The 5727-nt window shown below is 41.4% G+C and overlaps 1 long non-coding RNA gene across 10 annotated transcripts; it reads right to left on the minus strand.

The window, feature by feature from the left end:
- Positions 1 to 3711, minus strand: LOC124678934. Of its 10 annotated transcripts, none has more exons than XR_006994695.1 (7): positions 3184 to 3711; positions 2994 to 3051; positions 2005 to 2116; positions 1762 to 1875; positions 934 to 1122; positions 291 to 822; positions 1 to 212 (listed from the first exon to the last, which is right to left on the minus strand). It is a non-coding gene; the product is annotated as an uncharacterized LOC124678934 (long non-coding RNA). The 10 variants fall into 10 exon arrangements; XR_006994702.1 differs by lacking the exon at positions 1 to 212 and having other exon boundaries at positions 299 to 822; positions 2994 to 3043; positions 3184 to 3241; positions 3339 to 3711; XR_006994700.1 differs by lacking the exon at positions 1 to 212 and having other exon boundaries at positions 299 to 822; positions 3184 to 3241; positions 3339 to 3711.
- Positions 3712 to 5727: the final 2016 nt, after the last annotated feature.

The following is a 5727-nucleotide window of genomic DNA, read 5'->3' on the forward strand; positions in this document are numbered from 1 at the left end:
GAGTCAGAAGTAATCATAACACGACATATTTGAATGAGATGTAATATTTTTTATACATCAACACAAATAAGAATTGCTTCTTTCCGTGGAACAGGATTTTTTTGTCCGACATGTGAAGAATGTTAAGATCACCCGTAAGTGCCCATTCAGAGAGGAGCAGCTTACAAATATTCATCGGACACTATAAAAGCTCCAAGACAGAGAGCCAACGCCTGACGCACAGAGATGTATGAAATGTTTAAATACTGTCTATGTGGTAAAGGACAATAACAAATTTCGTAAGCACTTACACCATATATGAACCTTCATAAGAGTTATAGATCAGATTCTCAATTAACATGTACCAGAATCCCTGAATCATTGAACCGAATTAAGCCTTTCTCGAAAACCAACTTCAATTTCTACATATAGCGAAGAGTAAGGGCCTCAACTTCAGAGTGGCGTCACTAAAGTTGGCACCACACACACAGTGCCATATTTTTGATTCCCTTTCCTGAGATGCACTGGTATGTTCAAGCTAACAAATAATATATAATAAAATGCAGCAGCTCTTTCTTGTCTATGCATACCTACATCTAAAATGGAAAACAATTACTGGCAAGTTGGTGAAAAGCAACACCCCACAAAAGTCAATAGGCAATAGTTCACCTTCGTTGACCCTTTCAGATGACCCTTTCAGAGAAGGGCGAGCAAATGGGGGTGGGCCAAGGAGAATGGCAGGCTCGCCGGATGACCCTTTCAGAGCCTCCATTGTCGTGTCCTTGGTCTGCCCGGCCTTCTCTGCCACCTCCTTTGTGTCCACGCCCTTTCCACTTGCCGTCCCTGCACGCAGAAATCAAATTAAACGGCGAGCATCACAGTGCGATCTCTTTGGAGCGCTCGACCACACATGACAAACGGAAAATAAACACCGTGGCGTGAGCGCCAGCTTACCGGAGGCGGCGTGTTAGGCGGTCTCTGGAGGGGACTTGACGGTGTGACCATCCTTGCTCGCGGACTCCTCCTTGTGGACATCGCCAACTCTCCCAGCTTGTTCAGGCCAAGCCCTCGGAGATCTTGTGGCCGACCCACACTGTCCATGACTCTCCCTCCCTGCATGCACGTCTCAGCCACAACGCCGTCCTGCGAAGAGCAACACAACATAAGAGAAGGACAGAGCAGCAGCATCCGGCCACCTGTGTGCCTTGCAGCCACTCATTTGAAAGCATGATTGTTGCTGAATGACTAATGCACAAGGCCTGGTACTTTCTTCTACTCATGTAAAGCTAAGGCCGGAAATATGAAATGCTCTTACCTAAACAGAATAAACATTGATGCATCAGATATGAAAGCAAGCATGTCATCGGACTTCGCAGAGGCTAATTAGCAACTAATCATTGTAGTACTGAGCATGTAGTTTCCCTAAGCCTACAAAAAATGGCCAGAAGGGTTATATCCCTATCAGTTTGATATATATCATGCATCCCAATGTGTGCGCCGAAGAAAAAATAGTAAGATGTATATCCCTGCCATTTTGATGAAAGAACTTAACCCCAACATAATAGTTGTTTAGTATCAGTAAAAAGAATAGTAAGTCAACTGAATTCCTCAACTACAAAGTGAATGATACATGTCCTTCGGTGAGCAAAACTATGAAGGCAAAAAGTTATCTGAAAAGATGTAGATTGAATAGGTAAATACATAAGTCAATGAATAAGTGTGTAGTTTTCCAAAGAAGAAAAACTGAAGAGTAAGAAATCAAAGCTAACAAAAGCATCTTACTCATTTGTACTGTCTTCTCACCAAGTCCTTGTTCACATGCCTTAGCAGGAGGGAATAGCGATTTTTTTGAAATGGAAACCTAAGAAAAATTCATCAGTGTTTCGATCGGCTATCCTGCAATGTCATACGAACAAATGAAATGATGATCATAAGACTTCCCTTCGTCCTAGTTAATTTATCTTGTGGTGTAGATGCAAATTTGAGCCATGAGCTTGGAACTGTATTGTCTATATGGCACCTCACCTATTTTCTTGTTAAGCTCTCCATAACTTCTGGAAAGGTAGGTATCTTATGCAGGTGTACTGGTACTCAGGTTACCATCCTTTCCCTACATAAGCTCTACATTCACTGGGATCTGCACAAGTGGGAAGGCGTTAATATAAACACATAAAGATATACATATACGAATTATTTGTTCTATGCAAATTATTTAGAGCTCAGTGGTTTCTAAGTAAGAAAATTCAGGGGTAATAAAGAACAAATGGCATACACAACATGGTACTTGCAAGGACTAACTAAGAAAGTTCAGAAGGTAAAGAACAAATGTCATTCATAGCTTGGTGTTTTCTGTCGGGAATACACAGTTTTGTTTAATTTGTTGTAGCAAAAGGTCAAAGTACGAAAATTCAGGAGGTAAAAAACAAATGGAATGCACTTTATTCTATCAAGGTGTACTAACAAAATTGAGGAGGTAAGAAATAGCGTGCACAGCTTCGTTCTATAAAGGTACATGAGTCGTTTGGCATTAGTAGAAAGCATATTCTTTGACGCACTTTTGCACATATAGTTTAATGCTAATCTGACGGTATACACATGCATTATTCCATGCTTGATATTTCCCTTGTTTCTTTACTGTTAAGAATCACGGTATCATGTTTTCATACTGCAATCGGATATAGTAAAATACTGCATCCAACAGTCTAAAATTTTCAATCAATATAAACTATGTTTACCGTTCTGAATCTCATGTAGCAAACAAGTATCACCATGTGGAAATACTCACTGTCAGAATACTGATGCTAATTACATCATGAGAAAAACATTGATCATGGGTTCCAGCTTACCTGTATTCAGCAGTTAAGGATGGATGGTAATCCGATTGCGGTTTTGATATTAGTTATTATTTTTATGAGTATGTTTTGCAAGAAAAAAATGTTTTCCATCGGTGCCTTAATAAACTGAACTTATATAGATTCACATGACAATATTTACCATGCCTGTGTGAGGCTTACGTGTTTGCTTGAAACAACCACTGTTCCAACTCCCAGGTCGCTTCTGGAGGCTGCCCAACTTGCAAAAGAGATTTGGGGATCAAGAACTGGTAATTTATAGATGGATTGTTCCTCTCTTTCAGAGACATATAAGGAAAAAGACCTTCAGAGAACGAATTTACAGGAAGAAAGGCTTGAATCAAGTCTATACCTTGTTGTTCAGGTAGTGCTCCTGTTCTGGTTGTCGGCCCTGTTCCTCCTTCAAACACCTGCAATGTGCTGCACAAAATCAGAGAGATCCATGTAGAAGGGAAGAGAGTGTATGGTAGGAGAGAGGCGATGGTTCAGTCACCGCCTGCCGATGACCTCGGGTAACAGACGCCCCCACCCATCCAGGCACGGGCCGCCTGTGTTGTTGGGGGCACAGAGGAAACTCCATCGCGTTGGATTGCGGGGATGTGAGCGGTGACGGTTTATTTGACCGGCATGGTGCAGATCTGATTCCCAAAATCTTGGTGTAGCAAACACGCAGGGCCTCCGGCGACGCCCTCGATCCCGTCTCCTCTTCTCTCTCCTTGATCAAAAGGCGGCGACCCTCGTCTGGGGAAGAATTCGGGGCAGGGAAGATGGGTGGAGGCAGAGCAAGGTGAGGCGAGGCTGATTGATGTGGGGCGAATCGGAGGAGAAGATGAAGCAGCACTCGACGGAAATTTTCTAGAGTCAATAGAGGCAAAAAAGAGAGTCAAAGTTTCAAAGCGGTGCGAGACAAAATCTGAAACTGGAACTGACGCTGGCCTACGATGACCCGCTAGAGCCACATGATAAGGGACTAATAAAACGCAACGCTAGGGGAGCTCGCACACGCCAGCACAGCCTAAATGCACACGTGCCAGCACCTGCCAGAGCCACACACAACCCCTAAAATTGGAAGAAAGCACCGAAGCTGCACACATGAAAAACCCAGCGAAAATCAAACAATACAAACAGGATACGTATCAGCCCCACATTAATTCTCAGCAGGTCTCAAAAATTTGAGAAAAAAGATGTTGGTTACCCTATAATATATAGTACTAGCAAGAATTGGCGCGGCGGCACGCCGCGCCCAGTTTGGAGTTAAAGAATAAAGGATGTTTGAAATCATGATAAATTATTGGCTATGATGTGGAGATTTGATAGTAAACCGACAATAAGCAATGTATTAAAATAGTCAGAAGTGAGTGGGCTATTGCTTTTTATGGTGGAAAGATCCAAGGAATGCAACTAATCATCTTATTTTCACAAAAAGTGGGTAGAATAGGGACTTGATTATGGATTCATTTTATTTTCACAAACAGTGGGTAAAATAGTGACTTTGACTATGGATTTTACTAAGTTCGGTACATAGGAAGCAATCGAAAGCGGCTACCATAGCTGCCTTCTTTCCTTCAAATAGTTCTTCAGGACCTATTGTCCTCATCCTTATTGTTGATGATAGAACAATGATTTACTGGGAAGACCGGGGCTGGTGTGTCTTGTGCTCTCATGGAGGAGAGCCTTGGCTCGTCTTGGCTACCAATGCCGGAGAAGATATCTCTCATGCACCACTGGAGTGAGATATTTGAGCAGTGCTCTCCATGGCTTGCTACACTAACGCTTTCAGGACGAAGTGCTTATAATTCTAATACAAACTATGCGACTTCAATGAGCATATTGTTATCTGGAAAATCGGAACTCCTTCCAAAAAAAAATATGGGCACAGTAGGAGGTTAAATTGGGTAGTGCACCTTTAACATGGTAATAAGAAATAAGAAAGGATCGCCAAAGAAAATATAGACACTTTGTCCTTACGCTATCTTGACACTACTTGATCATGCGCATCTAGTTCTTCCAAAACCAACATGAAACCAGTACGTGCTTACTTCCATCATCAACTAACTTTGCTGTCCACACCAGCATTGGTCGCTCCATCATCTTGTCTTCTATGTTCAGCTGCAATTGATTTATCATTTGTGTGTAGTAGTATCTGATCAGGCGCCATCTCTGGAGAGTTCGATGAGGTTTAACCCATTGCACCAGCATCATTTTGTAAGTAGTCATCACAAGTAGGGACTATTTGCCTTTCAACTAAGATTTAAGAAACAAAATTGATAGTCATTAGTAGCAAGCAGAAGGTGTATGCTTTCAACCGAGAATTGGCAAATATGTTTCACATAGTGGGCACATGTGAGCCGTTCGCTAGCTTTGTTTTTTCTGATTCAAATTATGTGTTACCATCCAGCCTATCTAAATTACATACTGAGTAATGCATATTTATTTTGCACCAGTGGTGCATTTCTATATACACTCTATGTAATCGCCTTTATACATGACTACCTTTCAGGTTCAGTTTCGGCGATTTGTGCAAATTTAATTCCGTTCATAGAAATTGCAACTTTACCAGAAATCCAACAGGAGGAACGACTTACCCAATGAACAAATGATAATACCATTTTAAAGCATATCTTGTGTGCGAAGTATCCACTAAATCATAGGCCAAACAGATCGAAAATGCCTGCTACAAAAACAACATTAAAACTGAATCATATGCCTGAAATCATCAGAATTTTGGACATGTCGGAAAACATGTCTGAGGTGTTATCTAAATAGTTTGTCAAATAAAGTGTAGTTACTTTTTTTTCGAGAAAACGCAATGACATTGTGTTTCTTTTCATTGCATAGAAGAAGAGTACATGACTCCTAGGAGGGGAGAAACATCAAAGAACATTAAGATTGAAGC

Source organism: Lolium rigidum, chromosome 7, assembly GCF_022539505.1.
Source record: "Lolium rigidum isolate FL_2022 chromosome 7, APGP_CSIRO_Lrig_0.1, whole genome shotgun sequence".
In the NCBI taxonomy this organism is placed as follows: domain Eukaryota; kingdom Viridiplantae; phylum Streptophyta; class Magnoliopsida; order Poales; family Poaceae; genus Lolium; species Lolium rigidum.